This window comes from Saccostrea echinata, unplaced genomic scaffold (assembly GCF_033153115.1).
Source record: "Saccostrea echinata isolate AGI-Se365-2 ecotype Australia unplaced genomic scaffold, CSIRO_AGI_Sech_v1 ptg000054l, whole genome shotgun sequence".
NCBI lineage: Eukaryota > Metazoa > Mollusca > Bivalvia > Ostreida > Ostreidae > Saccostrea > Saccostrea echinata.
In genome coordinates this window covers 36,277,869-36,304,603 of record NW_026889803.1, presented here as the reverse complement: position 1 = coordinate 36,304,603, position 26,735 = coordinate 36,277,869, and the positions used below count along the sequence as shown (strand labels likewise).

Sequence of the window (26,735 nt, the reverse complement as noted above, 5' to 3'; positions counted from 1 at the left end):
AAGTTTATTATAATCATCGTCAAGATTTAAGTATCATAGCCGATAAGTCGGCGAGTGATCAAGACAGGAAAAATGCCATTTTAAAACGCGGAGGAGCCGGATTTCTAGGCGGAGTGATCATTCGTCATTTATTTAAATGGAATGCACCTAAGAAACGACGTGTTCGTCGTTTAAAAGGTGTGGTAGTGCGAGTCAATAATAAGAAAAAAAGAGTGTTTCCAGATTGGATGGTCCGAGAAGGAGGAGCAGCTCAAAAGAGCAAAAAGAAGAGAAAACCTCTTAAGAGAAAACCTCAAAAGAGAAAACCAGTTGCTGCTAAAAGAAAACCCCCTGCTGGTAGAAAGAAACAAACTACTCCAAAAACTCCAGCTCAACGAAAAGCTATACCTGAAAGTCTGAAAAACGAAATCAATCAGTATTATAAGGAACAAAGACAAAAAACTATTGGGGAGTTATTAAAAAAACAAGCTGAAATGAGAATAAATCCTCCTATGGGACCCATAGGCAGTCAAAGAGCTACCGATTTAGAAGTGTTTCCTCAAGTCAATGTGGGAATTCCCTCTCCTAGAATTAAAGTACCCATTCACACTCCTAAAATAGCACGCTTTCAACCTTTGACCGCTTCTACACCTCAACTTCCTAAAGGAATGAGATATAAATGCTGATATTGTTCCAAAATCTACGTCACCCAGAAAAATAGAGACAAATACGAGAAGGACAAACACGACATGTATGCTCCTCCTTGAGAGTATAAAAGGGGGAGAAACCTGGGACATGTCCTCATTTTAACCCCATGATGGCTAAGAAGAAGAAGAAAAGAAGGACTTGCTGTTCTACACGATTAAAACCTCATTGGCCTCTTTTAAGAGTGTTATCTGACCCTCACTATTCCTCTCCATTAAAGACAGGTATTTTAAAACATTGTTCTGGAGATTGTATTCTCTAAATCTGCGAGATCGTGTACAACCTTTTAAAAGGAGTGTTACCTCTTAGTTCGGCTCATAAACGAAAACTAGGTCCTAAGAAACACATCTTCAGGAGACTGGTCAAACCTCAATCTGTCCAGAGATGACGAGCTTTGTTAGTCCAGCAAAAAAGGAGGCTTCTTCCCTCTTTTAGCAGCAGCCGCTCCTTTACTTTTTGGAGCAGCTTCTTCCCTCCTAGGAAAATGAGTCGTAAAATGGTGTTAGTTCCCGAAGTCCTGTTGAATGATCTCAAGGCAAAATTACCCAAACCTCCGGAATTTCAATCAACCATCAGTTTAGGTCAGGAATTGGACGAGATTACAAAACGTGAAGATTAACCCCAGAAGAAAAAGTCGCTTTATATGGCCAGGAACTTCATCGATATAGGAATTATTTACAACAAGCTAGACAGGAGCCTATTTCTAAACTGAAAATTCCGGCAGCAGCAGCTCCAGCAGCAGTAGCTCCAGCAGCAGCAGCATTACCAGCAGGCCCAGCTGAGATTGAAGATGAAATCCTTGAAACAGTCAATAAAAACATGAAAAGAAAAGCTGGATTATTATTAAATCATTTAAAGAAAACCAAGGTGTTGAGCTGGAATAAAGAAGGTGAAATTAGTTATCGAGGTCAAAAAGTTCCCGATTCTAACATTGTGGATTTAATGGCTGATAGTATGAGATCTCATTCTCTTAAAAACCATCCCCTTCCTAAAGGATTAGATGAATTTGCTCAAGCTTTAAAAGAGACGCGTACTCCTCTGGAATACGTGAGCAATGGAAACCTTATAAAAGCCATGCAGAGACCTGGAAAAATCAGTTCTCCTAAAAGTCACGAAATAGACGATAGTGGATTTTCTTCATTTTTTGACACTCCAGTGAGTAGACCTATAGAAGATCCAGGAACCGTCATTAAAAAATCCATTTCAACCCCTGTAGGGACAAGGGTAGGATCCAGATATAGTCCTTTAGCTCGAAAGAAATTAAAAGCCCGACTGGAAAAAGACTTTAGAGCCTTTTGAGCTAAAAAGGAATCAAAAACCCAACTGGAAAAAGACGAAGAAGAAAAGAATTTAGCAAAAATTGAAGAAAATTGGCTTTCATTGCCTAAAATATGAAAAAGAAACAAGCGGAAGACATTTTAAAAGAGATTTATTATGATCCTAAAAGAGGCTACGGAGGAATACAAGCTTTGTATCGTCAGGTCAACCCTTTAGGAATTTCCCTGAAAAAGATTCGAGAATGGTTAAAAGAGCAAGATACTTATACCTTACATAAACCCATTCAAAGAAAATTCCGGAGACAACAGACTAGAGTGACAGATATAGACGAACAATGGCAATTAGATTTAGCAGATGTGTCCAGTTTAAAGAAACACAATGATGGATATGCGTTTTTATTATGTGCCATTGACGTCTTATCTAAATATGCCTGGGTAGTGCCTTTAAAACAGAAAACAGGAAAAGAAACCTGTTTACTCTTACGATTTCGCCGTATTTTGTACGGATTTTGTGTCCATAATACGTCTCACGTTTTGCTATAATGAAAATACGGAAATCGGAAAATCCTTTCCTTTGGATTTTGGCAGCTAGTTTTCATTATGATGTCTCAGTTTGACGCTTTTTAATCGCTAAAAAAGAGAAAATTTTCTAACACTTAAGTGATTTCGGGTTGCCAAAACGCAGTGGTTTAAAAATGACAGAAACCCCTCGAAAGAAAGCAAGGTATTATTTTTTTCTTTGTTATTAGACTATATTCATTTTTGGTTATCAGAAATGTAGTTTTCTCTAGTAATATATGTACAATGGATGAAAATTGAAATCTTACGGGGAAATGCCAAATCTCACTGACAAATCTAATAAAGTAATACTGAGAGACAACAATATGGGTAAACAGGTCTGGAAATGATTCGAGGATTACAAGAGATTTTTCAACAAGACGGTCGACGTCCCGTCCGCATTCAATCGGATCAAGGAAAAGAATTTACCGATCGAGAATTCTTACAAACTTTTAAATCCATTCATTTTTTTACCACTCGTAATACGGACACTAAAGCCAGTATCGTGGAACGATTTCAGCGTACACTCAAAGCACGCATGTGGCGTTATTTTACTCGTCATAAATCCAGACGGTATTTAGAGGTTTTACCGGATTTAGTGTATGCTTACAATCATACCTATCATCGGAGTATCAAAAGAGCACCAGCTCAAGTGGATGCTTCTAATGTGTTAAAAGTCTGGAAAACTTTATATGGGAAATCAAATCGGAAACGGTTTCCTAAACCTCAGTTTAAAGAAGGAGATCAGGTACGCATCAGTAAAGCCAAACGCACATTTGAAAAAGGATATTTACCTAACTGGACCACAGAACTGTTTACCATTTCTAAAAGAGTTCCTGGAAGGTATCCTTGCGTGTATAGAGTGCAAGATTATAACGGAGAGGAATTAGAATGGACTTTTTACGAGAAAGAATTACAAAAGATCATTAAAAAAGACGACGTGTACGAAGTGGAGGAAATCTTGGAGTATAAAAAGCGACGCGTAGGGAAAAAAATCATTCAAGAAGTCGAAGTTCGGTGGCAGGGATATCCCCCTAGTTTCGATTCATAGATTCCCCAAACGGATCTCATCAAATAACTCCTCATTGGAAATTTTGTGGAGAGAATGTTCCTCGAGAAGAAATCGTTTATTTCGCACAATTATTTATCTGTATATCTCTCATCATCACCAGTGTGGTCATGTTAGCTTTACACGATCCTAATCGAGAATATTGGATGGTATGTGTCAGTTCTTCAGTGGGTTATATCATGCCTAGTCCTACGATGATGCATCATACACCTACCCCTAAGAAGACCACGAATGCACAGGGTTAATGTCTAAAAATAGATACACAACAGCGTATATAAAATGGGGAAACAACAAAGATTTTTTTTTTCATTTCTAATCTGACTGAGGACAGAGCAACATGGAATTTTTAAGCTCAGAGTATCGTTGGAAAATGCAAGAGCATTCAGGTTCCACTAAAAAAGAGAATGGATGAAAAACAAAGATGAATGTATCCAAGATTTCATGGATAAGAATCCGGGAGAAACAGGAGTCAATGATGTGTACCTGTATAAGAGAATCAAATTACCGGACCATGAATGTGGACAACGCATAATATTATTATTAGGGTCATGGCAACCCCAGTATCAGGAATTTAAATGGAAAGTAAAATATGTTTTGACTCACAAAACAGAGGGACCAGCAAGGACCTAGATTCAAGGGAAATGGATGGAAGAAGTCCGAGATTGTATCAAAGATTATGTAAACTAAGTGCTCAAAGAAGGATACGACATCATGGACTGTGCTTGTGAAACAGAATATTTGTACATGAGGAGAACTTTTCCTATTCAAAAAGAACTATGCCAAAGTATTCCATGTTTGTTATTTTATTGTTGTTATTGTTGTGAATTAAAAAAAAAAGTAGAAAAAAATGTCTTATTTTTCTCTCTTCAGCTGTGTAAAACATTTTGTTACAATGACGTCACAATGGGTAGCTTGACTGACTTGAAACTCTGCCAAGATTGTGTATTACCTGTGTATTGACTGACTCAGCATAACGTAAACAAAATGTACACATTACTGTCTCAGTAAAAAAAAAAGTAGGTCAAACCTATTTTTGCACACCACCCCAAAAAAAAAAAAAATAAAAGGTATATAAAGAGGTATGACCAAAAAATTATTCATTCTGAAAAAGTCAAGTTCAAAATTCAGACGCAAAATATGCAGTATCGTTGGTATTGTGAGAGTTTAGGATGTATTGACAAGAAGGGACCTTGGATGAAAACCCAAGACGAAGCTATCCAGGATTTCGAGAAAACCCATCCAGAACAATCTAATCAAGAAGTGTGGACTATTAAGGATTTCCTTAAGGAACTGTGGGGGTTTAAGAAAACCCATCCAGAACAATCTAAACAAAAAGTGTGGTTGGAAAAAAGAGTGAAATTCAATCCTGAAGACTGTAATAAGAGAAGGAAGCAATACTGTCTTGAGGCGATGAATGGGTTATCTTCAATACAAATGGTCGATCTCGGGTGATCATGGTATTCTGGATGAAGGTGAATGGTGCTGGAATTTAGAAGACTGTCCTAAAGATTTTATTTGGACCAAGAAAAAAGAAGACTTAAAAGGACTTCTTCCAGACACTTATATAGAGTACGTGCATTGTCGCATCCCTTTTTTTCTCAGATCAAAAAACATTACTTGGAAAATAGAAGATGATGATGAAGATAATATTTTTTCTTAAAAAAAAAGGACTTGACCTTCGAGACACTTATACATGTACATTATTGCATTCCCTTTTAAGACTGTCTTCAATATTTCTTCTTTTGTCAACCTTGTGTTTAACAGAATGATTTCCATGACAGAAGATGTGTAAATATACCCAAATAAAAAAATAAAAACAAAAATTGTTGTTATAAATAGAAGGGTCATAAGTTATTTTGTCTCAGTATCTCACTGAACATGACCGAGAGCAGTAGTTTTTACATGACTTTACCCAGTGATGGGTCCATGCAATCTTTTCCGAGTAATACGACTGCTCAATTTAAAACCTTATTACCACAAACAATAGATTTAACAGATGGACAATGGGAAGTGGCTTTAACAGAATTGATGTATCCCATTTCATTGAAAAACATCACAGAAGAGGAGGCTTATTATGACATCCTGCTCCCTCAGTTTTATGCTCCAGGAGTCCAAGAACCTAATGTTTTAAATGGGACAGATTTAAGATGAAAACCATAGATGCGATGCCATTAAGCCAATGTCCTGTACTGTTAGATTGGGCCCATACTGAATTTGCTAATCTCATAAGGAAAGACCAGAAGATGGAAATTAGGCGAATTCACTTTAGACCGGGGCCTTACATTCATCCCATGGCTTTAACAGATGAAATCAGTCTTGGACTGGAAAGAAGTTTGAAAAAATTGTGGAAGTTTTTGGGTGATTCTAAAAAAGAGAATGCCATGAAATTAATATATCATGACAAACATGATAAAGTGATGTATCAGTTTATCGGGAAAGAACTTAGAAAATATCCCTTATGCATTCGTTTCCCCACAGCCTTAGCTTATAAGCTAGAATAGAAAGTAAGGAGGTGATTCTTCAGAACGATACAGAAAACATGACCAAATGGATCAACGTTAGTTACATGGGCAACAATATACCGTACGCGTAGATTTATATGAAAATCTGAAATCCATGTACGTGTATTGTGACTTAATTGAACCCCAGACGGTAGGATCCAATGCCTTGAAATTATTAAGAGTGGTTCCTTATACACTCAATCTGGAAGATAAAAAACAAGCTAAATGGGAACCCGTTAGAGCGGAATATTTAAAAATGAGTAAAAAACATTTCGATAGCATTGAAATTCATATCATGACTCCTTTAGGGACTCCCATGCCTTTTTAAAGTGGAAAATCGGTCGTGAAACTTCATTTCAGAAAAGTGTACTGAGATGAGTGTACAGCTTTTTTGTTACATCCTATTGGGGGTAATGACTTGTCTGGTATGCTGTCTGTATTGTATTCAACCGTAAGACAGGGTATAAAAAGGAGTCACTTGAGTGCATTTAGATCAGTCTGACACGAGTCATGAAACATGCAGTATCATCCCGGATTATTGAGACAAAGAGGACACGGACAGTTTGTCTATCATAGAGGTTTATTACGTCAAAAAGGACACGGTATTTTAGGATCCTTGTTTAAAGTAGCAGCTCCCTTAATAGGAGGATTATTTGGAGGAGGCCAACAGCAACCACCTCCACCCCCACCACCAGCTTATTATTATCCACCCCAAAACTATCAAAGAGGGGAAGGATTTTTTACGGATTTACTGAAATCAGGGGCTAAACGCGCCTTGACCGCTGCAGCTAGAACGGGGTTAGACGTGTTAGAAAATAAGAGATCTTTAAAAGACGCTGTCAAAACTCACGGAGTACAAGCCCTAAAAAATACTTCGGGAATGGTGAAACAAAGAATGAATTTAGGAGGTACTAAGAAAAGAAGAAAGAGAATGAAAAAACAGAGGGGATCGGGAATGGTGATTAAAATAACAAGAAGAAAAAGACGACAGAGAGGCAGAGGATTTTTTTTACAGATTTACTGAAAACGGGAGCTAAACATGCCTTGACTGCTGCTGCTAGAACTGGGTTAGATGTGTTAGAAAATAAGAGATCTTTAAAAGACGCTGTCAAAACTCACGGAGTACAAGCCCTGAAAAATACTTCGGGAATGGTGAAACAAAGAATGAATCTAGGAGGTACTAAGAAAAGAAGAAAAAAGACACCTGTGTTAGCCCGAGGTCCTAAGAGAAAAAGAAAAAAAAAACAAGAAGGAATTCAGACTAAGAAAACACGTCCTTTAGATATATTTGACTGACACTATAAATAGGGGAGTCAAGTGATATTGACCTTCATTTGTGAAAAAGCAATCCTAGTAGACACATCATGTTGCAACCAGATTCCTGTGCGTGTGAGATGAACAATTTAGAATTGTTCCAAGTCCCCCCGACTAATATTGCTTTAGAAGACTCCAAATGGGAAGAATATTACCCCATTTCCAGTACTTTAGATTCGGATACGGCTCCCATTGAATTTGAAATTAAAGGACAAGGAGATCAATATCTGGATTTATCTCAAACGTATGTTCAAATGGTGTGTAAATTTACCAAAGATGATGGTACTAATCTGACTGGAGCTGGGAATACTTGCGCCCCGGTGAGTAATATCTTACATTCCTTGTTTACGGAAATCGATCTCAGTGTCAATGGAAAAATAGTGACTCCTGGAACCGATACTTATCCTTACAAAGCTTATCTGGAGAAATTACTTTCTTACAAACTCAGAACTTTAATGACACAGATGAGAGCTTGTAGTCTGTGGGAAAAGATACAGCAGGACACATGGACGAAGTGGGGGTAGCAGACCTTGGAGTGGCTCAAAATAAGACATTTGATGTAACCAAGGGTGCACAGGGTGCTGCTGATACTGTGACCATTAACGAACCTATAGTCCTAGAGTTACCGGCAAATTGTAAAAACGAAGGATTTAGAAAACGTCACCAGGCCATAAATGATAGTAAGAAAATAACCTTGTTTGATCGTTTACATCTGGATCTATTTCAACAAGACCGATTTCTACCCAATGGAGTAGACGTCCATTTGAGATTTAATCGAGCTAAACCTCAGTTCTATATGATGATCAAAGCAGGAAGTACGGGAAAAGTCAAAATATTGAACATGATCTTGTGGGTAAGAAAAGTCAAACCCACGGCAGTCATGATGAATGGCATTAATCAAGGTTTGAACACTCACAGAGCTAAATATCCTTTGAGAAGAGTCGAAGTGAAAACCTTTACCATACCCACAGGAACTCAATCTAAAATCACGGATCATCTGTTTCAAAGCCAGATGCCTAAACGCATCATTTTAGGCTTTGTGGACAATGCGGCTTTTAACGGAGATAAAACTAAAAATCCGTTTCATTTCCAAAACGTGGGAATTAAGAAATTAGATGTCAGTATCAACGGAGAGAACATGAGTACTCGTTGTTTCGAACCTAATTTCAATGAAGACTTATATCTGAGATCCTATCTGAGTTTATATCAAGCACTGGGAAAATTAGGAGAAGATTGGGCCCCGGACATCACCCTAGAAGAGTATAAAAACGGATACACTTTATGGGGCTGGGATTTCACTAAAGATCAAGAAGCGCAATCGGATAAATTCCACATCATAGAAACCGGAAATCTGAGAGTAGAAGTCCAATTTACGAAGAATACGGTGAACACCTTAAATTGTGTGGTGTATGCAGAATTCGATAATCTGTTAGAAATCAACAAAGAGAGAGAAGTCAGTATTGATTACTAATGGATACAGGACAGTTAAAAGAAGTTTTATCCAGAGAATTAAAGAGTTCTTCTGGTGGTGTGTACCCTTTAGATTTATTACCGGATCAAATAAGACCTCAAGAAAAAGCCATTGTGGTGAATACGGATCCTCAAGGTAAACCTGGAGAACATTGGATATGTTTGTATTTGTCCAGTCCAGTCATCGAATATTTTGATTCTTATGGATTTCCCCCCTTACAAAAAGAAATTCAAGATTTTATCCATCGTCATGCTAACCAATGGATTTTTAATCCGTACCGATATCAAGATTGGAATACAGATGTATGTGGACAATATTGCGTGTATTATTTACATCAAAGACACAAGAAGAGAAAAACCGCAGATGAGTGGTTATTTCCCTTTGACCATAGTACAGCTTTACAAAGAGATCATTATGTAGCTCAATGGTTTAAAGACACTTATCATAAAAGACCTACGGGTCATGGACAAACTTGTCAATGTTTCTATCAAATGTTTTGTAATTGTTGTTATCAATAAAGAAAAAGAAAAAGAAATCTGTTCTTGTTTTTTTTTTAAATAAAAAAAAGGGTTGATACTAAATATAGATAGAAAAAGGTATAAATACAAGGTGTAAAATGAAAAAAATATATCAGTTATTGATTTGTCTTAACCATGGGTAACAAGTCCAGTAAAGAAAAGAGTAAAATTCAATTTGGAAAAAGAGTTCTAAGAGAGGAAGATGTGGATAGAGGTATACCAATTCAAATACATGAGGATGGGACTGTTGAGATCATTTCTCATGAAAAATATAATCAATTGTTGTTGTTGCAGGGGAGGAGATATTTATAAGTGAAGGAAAAACCTGAAAATTGTTTATTCAAACTATACAAAAAATACAATTTGAAAAATAATTTTTTAATGTTGCATGTTTAAGTTCCATGCATGTTTAAGTTCCATGCATGTTAAGTTTGTGGGAAAAAAACCCAATAAAAATCTGAAATTGAAAAAAAAAACCTTGCAGGAAAACACTAGGATCTACATCTACATAATACAGCGTTCCATCAAACCTGATGATTATACCCTGGCTATGCTGGATAGGATATGATGAGAGTTCATACTCATGCAGATTTTATTTCACAGTATTACTCAGAATTGAAAAAAAAAAAAAAAAAAAAAAAAAAAAAAAAAAAAAGCTATAAAAGAAATATGGGTAACTTTGAGGGGAAAAAAAGCCAATAGAATTAATTTCAAGAGATTGTAGATTTTTTAACCTGAATAAATCTATTTTTATTTATTTATTTATTTAATTAATTAATTAATTAATTTATTTTTTGTCTGTGAAGAAAACTACCTTTTTAAAAAGTAGGTTATCCCCCTTTAACCATAAAAAATTCATGATTAACCAAAACATGAGTTGGATATTCAATATAGAATGGGGATATTAAGAGCATACAAAAATTAAGTAAAGAGACATTACTAGAGGATTAATAATAATAATAATAAAAAGGTTTATTGAAAGGGTACCTTTTTTGATGAAACAAAAGTCTTCAGTCAGACAGATATTATTCACTGTTAAATGTTTCTCACATTAGACTCTAATATCAATATTTAAAATTCATTGTAAGATAAAACAAAAACTTTACCAAAGTGATGAACTTACATAATCCTATCATTATTTTAAATTCTTTTTGGGCTATGATTTTTTTTACTTTCAAGTTTTGTTTCTATGTTGGTCTTACTTAAATAAACACATCATTATATGTATGCATTTACCTCACTATGGAACCTAATATAACATTTTGAATATTCATTATATCACTTTATATTATAACAAGAGGCCCAAGGGCCTTAACGGTCACCTGAGTATAATACAACAATTTAGAAGTTGAATATACTGATAGATGAAGCAATGTGCCCTAAAGCATGAGAAGTAGGAAGATCAGGATCAACAAAATAATTAGTCTAGTATTCAGTATCAACTCATAAATTAAGTTCTAATCTGTCCCCCACTTAACACTATCACCATGCAGACTATTAACAAACTATTAGTGCTTCTGTACTATTTTTAAACCCATATTAAGACCTCTAGCATTGACCTCTCTTATGGTCTTTGAAGAACTTTTAATAAGATAAGTTATTTTTGTCTCATTTTTAGCTCACCTGAGCTGAAAGCTCAAGTGAGCTATTCTGATCACCCGTTGTCCGTCTATCTGTCCGTCCGTCTGTAAACTTTTCACATTTTCAACTTCTTCTCAAGAACCACTGGGCCAATTTTAACCAAACTTGGTACAAAGCATCCTTGGGTGAAGGGGAGTTTAAATTGCCCCCTTCAAAGGGGAGATAATCAATAAAAGACAAAAATTGGGTGGGGTCATTAAAAAATCTTCTTCTCAAGAACCACTGGGCCAGAGAGGCTGAAACTTATGTGAAAGCATCCTGGGGAAGTGTAGATTCTAAATTGTTCAAATCATGACCCCCGGGGGTAGGGCGGGGCCACAATAGGGAATCCAAGTTTTACATTGAAATATGTAGAAAAAATCTTTAAAAATCTTCTTCTCAAGAACCACTGGGCCAGAAAGGCTGAAACTTATGTGGAAGCATCCTGGGGAAGTGTAGATTTTAAATTGTTCAAATCATGACCCCCGGGGGTAGGGCGGGGCCACAATAGGGAATCCAAGTTTTACATTGAAATATGTACAAGTAGTAAAAATCTTCTTCTAAAGAACCCCTGGGCTAGAAAAGCTGAAACTTATGTGGAAGCATTCTTGGGTAATGTAGATTCTAAATGTTCAAATCATGACCCCTGGGGGTTGGGCGGGGCCACAATAAGTACTACAAGGGGGGGATCAATTGAAAAACAGCAAAGCCAAAATTACTCAGGTGAGCGTTGTGGCCCATGGGCCTCTTGTTATTTTTCTATTACTTACAGGTCTACCTGATTATTAAAACTAAGAAAGTACTTTTTTCATTATACGATAAACATTCTTGCATAATTATCTTATTATATTAACCTTTCAAATACATTATTTACAGTGATTAATTATCAAAGGTGAATGGAAAAGGGGAATAACTTCTCTCAGTAGAATACAAATTAATAGAGCCCTGCCCAGGACCAGAATGCTTAGACGAATGGTCCAGATGTTTAAAAATCTGGTAGAAATACGCTTACTCATATCATTTAAACTTTTACTCAGTTTGCTTCCGATATGCCCAGAAGCAGAGAAGAATTTCACAGGTACAATGCATTACCCTAACACCAGAACCCAAGACCAAGGGTCAAGAAATTTACAACTTTGGAAGAGTTACCCTCATCATCAAAACTATGGACTTCAAAGAATTAACACTTTTCCACTATATTATCAAAAGCCCCCCCCCCCCCCTCGTTATGCCAGAACCCTTACCCTAGGACCACAAGATTTAAGAATTCTGTTCAAAGCTCCCATTTTCATCATAGCTAAGCAATTTATTAATCAGCTCAACACTAAGGAGCAGACAGGATTAATAAATGATTAATTAATAGAATTAATGCTTTTTCACTATATAATCAATAGAGCCCCCCTCCCCCCCCCCCCCCCCCCCGCTCCTCAAGAACCACAAAAAAATAAGGCCATCTATTTAAAAATTTTGGAAGAGGCATCTTTGTCTATCATAATCATGCACTTAGTTTGTTTAAATAATCTCCAGTAGCAGAGAAGAAGATTTTCAAAGAATCAATGCATTTTCACTATATAATCAATAGAGCCCTGCCTAACACCAGAACCCCTGACCCTGGGGCCACGAAATTCACAATTTTTGAAAAGGCATCCTTATGCATCATAACCATGTACTTAGTTTGTTTAAATAGTCTCCAGTAGCAGAGAAGAAGATTTTCAAAGAATTAATGCATTTTGACTATATAATCAATAGAGCCCCGCCCTAACACCAGAACCCCTGACCCTGGGGCCATGAAATTCACAATTTTTGAAAAGGCATCCTTATGCATCATAACCATGCACTTAGTTTGTTTAAATAATACCCAGGAGCAGAGAAGAAGATTTTCAAAGAATTAAAGCAGTTTCATTATATAATCAATAGAGCCCCGCCCTAACACCAGAACCCCTGACCCAGGGGCCATGGCTTTCAAAATTCTGGAAGAGGCCCACCTCCTCATCATAACTATGTACTTAGTTTATCACCTTAATGCCCAGGAGCAGAGGAGAAGATTTTCAAAGAATTAATGCATTTTCACTATATAGTTGATAGAGCCCCGCCCTAACACCAGAACCCCTGACCCTGGGGCCATGAATTTCACAATTTTGGAAGAGGTACTCTTGCTCATTATAACTATGTACTTAGTTACTTTATTAAGTATCCAGAAGCAGAGAAGAAGATTTTCAAAGAATTAATGCTTTTTCACTATATAATCAATAGAGCCCCGCCCTAACACCAGAACCCCTGACCCTGGGGCCATGAAATTCACAATTTTTGAAAAGGCACTTTTGCTCATCATACCAATGTACTTAGTTACTTTATTTAATACCCAGGAGCAAAGAAGAAGATTTTCAAAGAATTATTGCTTTTTCACTATATAATCTATAGAGCCACGCACTAACACCAGAACCCCTGACCCTGGGGCCATGAATTTCAAAATTTTGGAAGAAGCACTCTTGCTCATCATAACTATGTACTTAGTTCCTTTATTTAATACCCAGAAGCAGAGATGAAGATTTTCAAAGAATTAATGCTTTTTCACTATATAATCTATAGAGCCACGCCCTAACACCAGAACCCCTGACCCTGGGGCCATGAATTTCACAATTTTGGAAGAGGCACTCTTGCTCATCATAACTATGTACTTAATAACTTTATTTAATACCCAGGAGCAGAGAAGAAGATTTTCAAAGAATTAATGCATTTTCACTATATAATCAATAGAGCCACGCCCTAACACCAGAAACCCTGACCCTGGGGCCATGAATTTCACAATTTTGGAAGAGGCACTCTTGCTCATTATAACTATGTACTTAGTAACTTTATTTAATACCCAGGAGCAGAGAAGAAGATTTTCAAAGAAATAATGCACTTTCACTATATGATCTATATAGCCCCACCCTGGGGCCAGAACCCCTGACCCTGGGGCCATGAATTTCACAATTTTGGTAGAGGGCTCAATGCTTATTACAATGATGCCAACAGTTTGACTGCTTGATGTCCAGGAGTAAAGAAGAAGATTTTTAAAGATTGCATTATTTTTAAAAATGTTCAAAAGTTAACGCACGACGACGGACGAAAACAGATAGCAATAGGTCACCTGAATGACTCAGGTGACTTAATAAAGTGAGAGAAAAAAGTCATAAATATATATGAATAGTATTTATAACCTTAAAATAAACCCTCAAATTCTAAGGTCCCTTAGTTGTTTTTTTTTCAACAATTTAGACCTGACTTTGAATTTTAAAATGTCTTCTGTTTCCTTTCATATTCCCAAATATTATGGAAAATAAAATATTACTTCAGATTTAGAAAGTATAAGCTATTACAAGAAAAATAATACCAAACTTGCATTCATTGAAAAATAAAAAAGGTATAGTCATTTAAAAGAACACACCAGTATAGATTCATTGACCTTAACATAATGATTTTTATGGAAATTCAAGTCTTCTTACAAAATATTACTTAATATTTAGATGGGATATTACAAGAAAAATAATCAAGGTGTGTACCAAAGCGAAATATGACTCATATTTTTGAGTTAATCTAAGATTAATATATTTTTAAAGTTGCATGTAATTTAAAATCAAAATTAAACATTACCAAAATAGGATATGGTTTAGCAGGAGGAAATTGGGCTCATCATAGACAATATATTGAACAATTTGTACACACTTATCAAAAACAAGTGTACATTCTTCATAAACATTGATTGTGTGTGTGTGTGTGTTATAAATATTGACTGTGAAAAAAATTGTTTTTATGTTATTTCATTTAAAAAAAAATTGTTTTTATGTTATTTCATTTAAAAAAAAAATTGATTAATGTTTTTAAATTTAAAAAAAAAAAAAAAAAAAAAAAAAAAAAAACCAGTGACTGTGTGTTTTTATGTGTTCATAAAAAATGAATTTAAAAAAAATGTTTTATTTCATTTAAGGAGGAGAAGGACCTTAAGCTTAAAAAATACTTGTCATTCAATTTTTTTTCATATTTTGTATATTTCTAATTAAGTATGTCCTACATATCTTAAAGCAGTTATATCATTAGGTTTCTTACCTTATTTTGGAGATATTGATTGACAAATACTATGCCTTATAGTATCTAAGTAGAGTTTCAATTCTCCATGTTTCCGGGCTCATTACTCTGTCCATAGTGGGAATTTTTTTAACATATATAAAAAATATTAAATTTGAAATGTATCTTTTACAATATTTCAGAGTATGAATAGGGTTTAAAATTCGAAAAAGCAAGTTTCGTCTATCACACTGCATCCGGATAGGGAAATCTACGCACTTTTTAAGACAACTTAAACAATAAAAAACGTAATTTACAAAAAATTCCATCATTCAATATTTTTTAATTTATGATGAAATGCAAATCATTCAAATTATTGATTAACTGTAAAAATTTCGAATGATGAAGCTGACCTCAATATTTCACAGGACATCGTTAAAGAGGACATAAGCATGACAGAAACGTGTCATGTTACATTTCTCGAGTACGGGAAAAACCAACTATGACGTCACACGTAAGCTAAATAAGCGAAATAAGATACACCTACATAAGATTTCCGTCATTAGCCATGCAAAAATAATTTTTGTGTTCCCCGTCTCTCTAGATATTTCATCATGTACTGGTTATGACCTGTTTTTACATAATAATACCGTCCCTGTGTTCACCGAGTATGATCTTGCTGTACTAACAGATCGTGTATGATGTCACCGACTTGTTGGACGCGCAGTTTAGGAAAACAGAGGGGTCGGTCAATCTTTTCCATAATTTGTTAATGTTTACAAGAATGTTAAAACTTTTTACTCTTTTTTTTATATAAGATGGTAATTAAAGTTTAAAAAAATGTCAAAAATTTATACAAGAACTTACGCTTTACACGTTTTGCAATTATATAGACGGAGACTATGACGTAGTTAAACAGAGTCATGTGACCATGTGTCCTTCATGCCCTTAAAAGAAAATCATGAATGTTTTTTTTAAAAAAAACAGTGACCTGGTGTTTATACGTTTCTATAACCTTGATGTTTTTAAAAAGGTATCTTTTCGAATCATTAAAGTGGCCCTTATAAGGGCCTTTGGGTTGATTTTTTTTATCAAGGGTTTACTCCCTGAAAGATCTGGGTCCGCCTCTGCCTCTCCCACGGAACTCTCTTCTGCCTGAGGGGTGGTCGCTGATTTGAAGTTAATGGCTCTAAGATGACCCCTGATCTCCTTGTTGACACATTCCTTGGCTCAATCATGCGACAGAGGGGGCAACTAGCGCCCCTATCCACTAACCTGGCTGTACATATGTAACAAGCCACTCTCTTACGACAGCCGCAGCAGATATAATTTGCTGAATTCCTCTTCTCCAAGCAGATGTTGCAAGTGATCTTGTCCACTTCTTGGTTCCCCCACCGAGGAATGACTCCCTGGAACATCTCTGGCAGTATATCTGCTCTTGGTGGACTGGGGGGATCTGGGGGTGGCGAATACTCCCTCATTGGAGGGGGGTCTCCCATCTCCATGGAGGGCTGTCAGGCTGAACAACAGCAGCAGCAGCTCTTGGTGGTGAGGGTATGGCCGGTGTGGGACTCGCTGGTCTCATGCGGTGGGCTCACTGGGGTGTCCGGGATAGAGAAATTCCTCATGGGTGGTGATTCCGGACTGTCCAACATTCTGGGAGGAGATAGGTTGCGAATAGGGCTTCCTAAAGGTGCCGAATAGGGAGTCGTCCTCTGTCGTCGCCTTCTCTGAATGTCAGAATTCAGCCGCACCCTCCCCATATTCAAACGGGCTAGCTCTCTCCTTGTCTCTGACCTCCTAGCAATCCATATTGATACAATTTCCACACCGGGAACTAGGAAAAAATCCTGAAAATCCTCCTCCTGATCAGAGTCAGCCATGCTGATTTTGCTCTCAATAGACTGATTGCTAACAGAATGACATGGAGATTTGGCAAGGTGCCGTATTTATGCGCACAGCACGAGCGTAAAAGAGAGCACCCTAAAGGCGAGAGCCAAAAAAATCATGGCGACGTCAAATTGCGTTATTTTGTGCTTCAGGATATATACATTGAAGTGAATAACTTATTATGGGATTAGAAATAGTTTCAATCATCTTAGCCATAAGACGAAGGTAAGTTTCAGGCATGATTTCACAGTATTTTTGATGCATGACATTTATCTGTCGTCTAGAAAAGAAGCATTGATGTTGAACCGAAGTACTAAAATCGGGTCACCTGAATACGTCAAATAAGTATTTTAACCCTTTTTAGGGTTTGATACAAGGAAAACTTAATCTATACAATGAGATTAAACCTAGGGAAAAGTGATAATGGTGTTTTTAAATCAAATGAATAATTTCAAGTGTAAAAATATAGCCAGAGTCTTTTTAGGCATAGACACAAGAAGGCGAAGGTCGGCCATAATATTCAGACACAGCGTCCAACACAGGGTTACAAATTACCCGGATGTATTGAGAGTGTTGTTTCGAGAGGGTTGTTTCCCTCCATGTTGGAAAGTAAGGTATGGCAGATTTTTTGAAAAAAAAAAGGATTTGGTGGACATATCTAGAATATTAATTAAGGTAAGGGGTAAATATTTCTTATTTTATTTTGTTTGTTTTATCGTAACACACAATTTTTCCTCGGTCTTTTTTAAATGTCTTTGGTTGGTATAATCTCATGTTGGCAACCTCTGGTCTGAATTTTTATTGGCTGAAATATTTCTTTCCGGTTGATCTGGTCTGTGTTGTGATACTTCCAGTAACACTTGATATGCCGTTGTGGTTTTTCCATTTCCTGATATGAGGATGTGTTGGTTCTTTGGTGAAATGAAAATGATGGGTGTCTCATAGCCATTGTCAACACAAGCAGGATGGCAATATACGCAGGCATTTCCTCTGTCTTTTTTAATGTCCTTGGTTGGTATAAACTCATGTTGGGGATGAAGCATTAATTTGTTGTGATAACTGAGAATTTTCCTCTGGTTGTGATGAAGCATTACTTTGCTGTGCTAAGTCTGAAGGATTTTCTGTAGGCATTGTCAACACAAGCAGGATTATATCAACTTTATTTTGTTTGTTGTATGGAAAAACACATTTTTTCCTCTATCTTTCTTATGTCCTTGGTTGGTAAAATCTCATGTTGGCGACCCCTGGGGTTGATCTGGTCTGTGTTGTGAAAATTCCACTAAAACTTGGTAGGCCGTTGTGGTTTTACCATTTCTTGATATGAGGATAAGCCTTAGATATTTTCCTTTTTGACATTTTCTCTTTATTTGGAATGATAGATTTCAGTGTATGGTTTTGTGTAAACTCCATACTTTCCTTTTGAGGTTTCAATTTTTCACAATATAACAGTAATTAATACATGAATTGAATAAATCATGATTTCTAGGCTATATGTGACTGATAAGTTTCAACAGGAACTGAAGAAGACTTCGTTGAGAAGATTCCATCTGGTCTGTGTTGTGATAATTCCACTAAAAAAAACCCAATAATTAATACATGAATTGAATAAAGCATGATTTCTAAGCTAAATGTGACTGATAACTTTCAACAGGAACTGAAGAAGACTCTTCGTTGAGAAGATTCCGCCTGGTCTGTGTTGTGATAATTCCACTAAAAAAACAATAATTAATACATGAATTGAATAAAGCATGATTTCTAAGCTAAATGTGACTGATAACTTTCAACAGGAACTGAAGAAGACTTCGTTGAGAAGGTTCCGTCTGGTCTGTTGTGATAATTCCAGTAAAACTTGATATGCCGTTGTGGTTTTACCATTTCTTGATATGAGGATAAGCCTTAGATATTTTCCTTTTCGACATTTTCTCGTTATTTGGAATGATAGATTTGAGTGTATGGTTGATCTGGTCTGTGTTGTGATAGTTCCAGTAAAACTAGGTAATATTGAAGGTGGTTATCCAGTTATCTTCTGTTCTGAAAATATTTGGATTCCAAGCTTTAAATCAGGAGAGGGTCAATGTCCCTTCCGATAGATTGCCTCTGATGATCTATGTCTTATGTTGTAATTAGTTATTGAGCAAACAAAATATGATGAGAAATATTTACCCTTTTCCCTTATTTTTCAGGAATTCCGGTTTGCAGAGCAGCAGCAGCAGTGATGGGTTGAATGATTAGGACCAGCGTACTAAAATGTAATTGATCCGGACCCAAAAATACCAGCCTATCTCCCCACCCGGACCCAAAAATACCCGGCTATCCAGGCTGCTTATACTACTGACAACGCAATATGTGCTTTGGATTGGCCCTATATTATCGTTTAATTAACTGTTAAGCTTAATATTTATATCGCAAAAGAGCTTCCGTATATTGTCCTAGTGAAAAAGTGAGCCGTCGATTGTAAAAGTCAGCGCTTCTCGTAAAAGTCCACTTGCAGACTCCATTACTGGTCATACATATGCATTTTTGTTTACCTTGGCAAGAGAACAAAACTCAACAACAGATCGAAAGGACTTGGCAAGCATACAATGTTGTGATGGAATTGAGCAGAAAACTCATCGATCGGGGATACAGAATTTATACAGATTCTTTTTATACCACTCAACATTTGGCAATCTCTTACAGAAGAAGACATATCTGATAGGTGCTGTAAAAAGAACAAGCATTGCTATGCCCAGTAGCTTGAAAGACATTGAATTGTTTGAAAAGGTGTCCTCACGAGGAGATTTACGATGGCATAGGGAAGGTGATTTTGTGTATGTACAGTGGAGAGACTGCAAAACTGTAACCATCATTTCTCCTATACACAAAGGCTCTGCAATTGGACACTGTCAAAGAACTGTGATTGAACGGTCAGGCGACAAGAAGAAGATGCTAGTGCAACCAGTTGTTGTTCAGGATTACAACAGTAATATGGGAAGTGTTGACAAATCCAACCAAATGCTGAACAAATATCCATGCTATCCATTTTTCAATGGTGGAAAGTGTTATTTTTTTCACAGTATTAACATTATGGTTGTGAATTCTTTCATTATTCTCAAAGAATTTATGAAGTGTAACACTGAAAGTTCAGTTCGTGTGGTCTCATCAACTTTTAGCCAGCTTGAGTACCGTGAGAGTCTTGCCATTTCATTGATGAGCATGGATGAGAATCACCATCTTCCTCCCAGTGCTAACTTTTTGTGATAATCAGTGCTTACCGATGATATCGGAAAACCGCAGAGACTGTGTATGCTGCAATGGAGAAGCCTCAATGAAAGGACAGAAGGTTTCAAGTACTAAGACCCACTATTACTGTGCCGAATGTGAAGTTCCTCTCGGTCTTTTTAAGGTGGCATTCTCCAGAGGGAAGAGCAGTTCAAGATGGGGCAAAGACAAAGGGAAGAAAAAGGAAACTTTGAGATTGTATTCATTAATTAGGTTACACTTTGAGATTGTATTCATTACTTTAAGTTAAAATTTCGGCCGCTCCATATGTAAATAGTGTTTTTGTCAACTTTCTTGTATTTCATTTAATATGCGAGTTTTTTTTTTTTTTTTTTTTGTCGGGTGCGGAAATTGGCCGCTCCATATGTAAATTCCCTTTTTTCAATTTTCTTGTATATCATTTAATAAGTGAGTGTTTTGTCGGATGCGGAAATTGGCTGCTACATATGTAAAAATTTTTGGGGGGTCAATTTTCTTGTATTTCATTTAATATGCGAGTGTTTTGTCGGGTGCGGAAATTGGCCGTCCCATATGTAAATTCCTTTTATTTTCCTTGTATTTCATTTAATATGCGAGTTTTTTTCTCGGGTGCGGAAATTGGCTGCTCCATATGTGAATAGTGTTTTTGTCGATTTTCTTGTATTTCATTTAATATGTGTTTTGTCGGGTGCGGAAATTGGCCTCTCCATACGTAAATACTTTTTTGTCAATTTTCTTGTGTATCATTTAATATGCGAGTGTTTAGTCGGGTGCGGAAATGGGCCGCTCCATTTGTAAATTCCCTTTTTCAATTTTCTTGTATTTCATTTAATATGTGAGTGTTTTGTCGGGTGCAGAAATTGGCTGCTCCATATGTAATTTTTTTTGGTCAATTTTCTTGTATATAATTTAATATGTTAGTGTTTTGGGGTGCGGAAATTGGCCGCTCTATATGTAAATTTTTTTTTTTTGGTCAATTTTCTTGTATTTCATTTAATATGCTAGTGTTTTGTCGGGTGCGGAAATTGGCCGTTCCATATGTAAATTCCCTTCTTTCAATTTTCTTGTATTTCATTTAATATGCGAGTGTTTTCTCGGGTGCAGAAATTGGCTGCTCCATATGTAAATGTTTTTTTTTTTTTTTTTTGTTAATTTTTTTGTATATCACTGTATATGCGAGTGTTTTGTCGGGTGCGGAAATTGGTCGCTCCATATGTAAATTCGGAATCCCTTTTTTTTCTTCAATTTTCTTGTATTTCATTTAATTATAAGTGTTTTGTCGGGTGCGGAATTTGGCCGCTCCATATGTAAATTCCATTATCTTCAATTTTCTTGTATTTCATTTCATATGTGAGTGTTTTTTCGGGTGCGGTAATTGGCTGCTCCATATGTAAATTCCTTTTTTTCGCCAATTTTCTTGTATATCATTTCATATGCGAGTGTTTTGTCGGGTGCGGTAATTGGCCGCTCCATTTGTAAATATTTTTTCGTCAATTTTCTTGTCTATCATTTAATATGTGGTTTATTGGGTGCGGTAATGGGCTGCTCTTTGTGTATTTTTTTTTTCAGTTTTCTTTTATAATTTACCATGTGAGTGTTATGTCGGATGTGGTGATGGGCTGCTCAAAGAGTAATTTTTTTTTTCAGTTTTCAGTTATAATTTACCATGCGAGTGTTATGTCGGATGCGGTAATTGGCCAGTCCAAGTGTAAATATTTTGTCCAGTTTTCATTTATTGTTTACCATTTGAGTGTTATGTCGGATGTGGTAATAGGTTATTCATAAAAAAATGTTATGTGGTGTTATCGTAGTGAAGAAGATATTTTGGTGTAATATAACAACATAACCAGTCAAATACATAAAAACGTAATGGATCCATCCATATTGAAGTTGGCGAAAAGGAAAGAGCCAGTATTCCAGTGCACGTATGAGCGATTGATTGTTTGTTGTTTAACACCCCTCTCGAGAATTTTTCACTCATATGGAGACGCCACCACTTGCCGGTGGAGGGCTACAAATTTTGACCTATACTCGGCACTTAGGGCCATTGAGCAGTGATTGATCTTTTTCGTGGCAGCACCTACTGCGACACGGGACCTCGTTTATACGGTCTCATCCACGTCCCGCAGTGGGACGTATGAGCGATGTAGAGAACATGGAGACAAGAACATGATACGGTTTCAATACAAATCTTGCCTGGTGTTTTTCTTGAAAATGAAAGTGATGTAAAAAATTAAAACTCATGCTTTCTGAATCATTGAAATTCCATGTTGAAAGATCATACAAATAATTTTTCTCACATGACCTTCTAAATGCTAATTGTGACGTCATACACGTGCATTTCCCTGTATTTTCTTAAAAAGTTGCAGAAGACACCAATTTTCAATCGAATATTTTCTTTCAGATAATATTGTCCACAGGGATCGCCCATAAAGATTTTGAAATATGCAATTTTTCAGAGAATTTTTAATTAACACAACATATCCGAAAATTAAAGTGGGCGATGGCTGTGGACTCTATTTTGTTAAGGAAAATAACCCTTGAAATGGGTTAGTTTGAGGCTTTTTCTGTTTAAAGCAATATGAGCTGCAACTTTGATGTCAGAAATTTTTGTTGCAAAATTGTAATTAACTATTTCAATGACAGAAAAAAAGAATGTTTATAAACTTCTTTTGTTTATATTTGCAATAGAAAAACTATTTATAAGTTTTGATTGAGGCAACATTATATAAATAGTGCACGTTTTTGAGGGTAACAGTTGAAATTGACACCCCAAGGAAAACCATTGTCAACCGACGCGTCAGCGGAGGTTGACAATGGTTTTCCTTGGGGTGTCAATTTCAACTGTTACCCTCAAAAACGTGCACTATTTATTTTATTATACTGAATGTCTTATTGATTTCGGATGTCAAAAGAAAAATTCGGAGATCGTTGAGTTCACGCTTAGAAAGCTTTCAGACTCCCCGCTTCTATTTTTCTCAATAAGAAAGCTTCGGAAAAGATTTACCAACCTTTTTATTGTTTGTTTGCTACTCAAAAAGTCCTTTATCGTCTAAAGTTTGCATTCGCAAGGATGTTTCGTCTGTCGTTTGTTGTTTTCAAGTAAGCTACATCGGACGCAAGCTTTTATTGACGTCGTTTATTCGGCTTCTTTCAAACGCACAACTGACGCTTTGAGAATTCTACGGTGAACCGTACGCGCATGATTTGAACGCATGTGATATTTTCGTAATGTTACCCGTTGTTAAGTGTGTTGCTAACGCTGAGGGTAACATTACGGATTGTTAAATGCGTGTAAACCAATCAGATATTAGTATTTAACATGAAAGTATAATAATAATTATTGTCGTCCTGTACAATATTGATTTCTTATATATCACTATATATTTTATTGTACAAAATCCTTTATTCTGAAGCAATTTGATGCTTTATTTGTCTAACTGATCAAAAAGGTTTAAATTACATACAAATTTATCATAATAACACATTTTAACAGCAAAATAAAATTCTCAAAAATGCAGTTCATATTGCTTTGAAATGGAGAAATGCATCAAATTAATTACGTCATAATTCCAGAATGGTACTCTTTCATGTCATATTCTTTCCTGATTAACCACAGTCATATAATCAAGTAATATTTAAGCCAGTTTCAAGCCTTTTTGAAAACATTTTTCACAATAAAGCTAACACTGTACCCTCTTTTCAATAGAAAGACACGGCTTGCTTAAGGTTTTGCCAAAGGTCAACATGTCCAAAAATTTAATTTTACAATAGCTCCAAAACCATGTGAGGTATAAAGTTAAAACTTTTACAGTTTATAAATATATCATTGATTAACAGAAAGTATCACTTGAAAACAAATATTTAAAAAAAAAATTTTTGGAGAAAAAAAAAATAAAAAAAAATTGGCATATTTAAAAAAAAATGCACCTGTTTAATTCTGTGCTTTTAGTGAAAACCATCATTGCAGAAATAATATATGTTTATCAATGAAGGGCAAGTTGGACGTGAATGGTCTCTGAAAGGCTGTTATTGAAAGTATGGCATGTATAAAGACAAGACCCCTTTAAAATCCGCCATTTGCAATGTACTTTCGGTTTCAAATCTTAACATTTGGACAAAATAAACAGGTAAAACAACTTTCCAGAGGCTATCGAAGTCCAACTTGCCCTTCATTGATAAAGATACATTGTTTCTGCAATGATGGCTTTCACTAAAAGTACGGAATTTATTAGTGTATTTTAAAAAAATATATGCATTTTTTTAAAGAGTTTTTCTCGATAAATATTTTTTTAAGTATTTGTTATCAAGTGATACTTTCTATCTGTTAATCAATGATATATTTATAAACTGTGAAAGTTTTAACTTTATAAACCACATAGTTTTTGAGCTATTGTAAAAATAAATTTTTGGACATCTTGACCTTTGGCAAAACCTTAAACACGTGGAGAAGAGACAAGTGCCATATAGTGTTGTGCTGTCTGTGATTTTGTTTCCATGAAGGAGAACGACGTGAAGAAACATCACAAGTGGTATGTCCCACATAAGAGTAAGGAGTTGGATCAATTTGAAATCATAAGAGAGGGCAAAGACGATTTGAGATTAAAGAAGTGGGAGGGATCTGCCTCGTTAACCTATTGGATGGAGAAATTACAGAAGAAAAAGTAGAAGACTTTTATTAATATACTAGTTTTTTTAATTAATCTTGATTATTTATTATAAACTGTTAATTTTCTGCAAATTTAAAATCTTACAAATGCTACTTGAGAGCTTAATAGGTTAGCGATTAATTTCAGCTACCCGTGAGCATTACACGTAGTTTAATGGAGGAAGCTACATGTACATATTTTATTGGAAAATGTTTATACAAAGTACATGCACTTCAAATTATTTGTCTAAATCTGTCATTCTTTGATTATACATAAATTTAATAAATATGTGCGAGATATATTTAAAGTTGGCATTGACAGATAGGAAGAAAAAAAATCCTTTTAAGTGCTTAGCAATGTACTTGACAAGATTACACAAGAATTTTCTTAAATATTTTAGTGACAGACGATGACAATGCTGTATGGAATGCAGCTAAAAATGACGAATTACATTTTCTTTGTATTTGGCATATCACAAAAACAGGCGTTTAAAAATTCAACAACGTATAAAAGACACGCACCAGCAAGCAGAGATGTTTTGTTTATAAAGTGTTGGGATGGAAACTGAGTCTGAAACACTGTATAATACGTCTTCAGAGTTTTGGTTCAAATAACAGTCCGAGATAAATCTGCTTTAATAAAATATGTTAATGACTTTTATTTATTTAGATGCGAGAAGTAGGCAATGTGTTAAAAATTGTGAATATTCTGAAGTTAATATTAATAAGTTTCTGAAAAGTTTTCATAATCAATTATAACAACCTTCTTTGAGGGAAAAAGAAACCTTTGGATGGATTGAGTGTGTATTGTTTAACTCCTATTCGGGAATTTTTCATTCATATAGAGACGTCACCGTATGCCGGTGAAAGGCTTTAAATTTAGACCCATACTCGGCACTCAGGGCCATCGAACAGTGAGGTTTCTTTCTCGTGCCAATGCCTACCGTGACACGGGACCTCGGTTTTTAAGGTCTCATCCAAAAGACCCGTGACATTTGACAAAGGAACAGTCCCTATCTATGTTTTTTCCACGTCCTAGGGTTTGACGCGGCGCAGCGAACGAGAACTGAACCCGGACCTCCCGATCATGAAGCGAGCGCCCTACTACTAGGCTACCGTGACCGGTCCCATTTGATAGATGTTTTTTAAAAGGCTACTGCAGATCGAGAATCATTTGTACTTCAAAATTTTGACAACCCAGAAATTTAGCATACCTTGTGAAGAAAATATCAAGACCTCTGATTGTCACCAAAGTAGATTTGATATATGCGATTCTGCAGTTTGTCAGATTAATAAAACACCCTTTCACTTACTTCTCAAAACAAGTTGTATACCATTATTGTAAATGCACAGAGATGTCCTGAAATACACCGATACACTAAATGTAAAAAGAACTGTGTTTAGATTTGAGTAGACACCAACTTACTTGCAATTTCCATGACTTTGGAGATGGGAATACTTGTAAACATAACTCAAGGTCAAGTACTTACTGATTAGAGATACCTGTACAACTCCTTTAGATGAAAAAAAAAATTGAATTTGTTAAAGACAAGGCCATCAGTACACCGTTGAAGAGAATACTGCAAAGATTCAAGGTATAAAGGAAAGAATGGAAAATTACGTCCAAGATAAGGAAAGGTCCCCATGTTTAAATATAATAATTTCTGCTTTAGTCTGCATCATTTCTGTAAATGTTGAATGTGAAAAATCTTCCTAGTTCTCTCTGAAGAATTTACATATTGAAAAAGAAATATCTTCAAATGGTAACGTCATGCAACAAGTGTAAGGCCCACAATCAAGAATTCTGACAGAAAGGGACAAAACATTATTTAAGGTAACCATCTCAGCAAGAGAAAGATAATGTTCAGGAACAATTTCACAAACAAGGTCAAACTACT

General features: G+C 35.8%; 1 pseudogene; it reads left to right on the top strand.

Moving 5' to 3' along the window:
• LOC133171975 (piggyBac transposable element-derived protein 4-like) overlaps nt 1–20,189 on the top strand; it is a 35,388-nt pseudogene extending 15,199 nt beyond the window's left edge.
• The last annotated feature ends 6,546 nt before the right edge of the window (nt 20,190–26,735 follow it).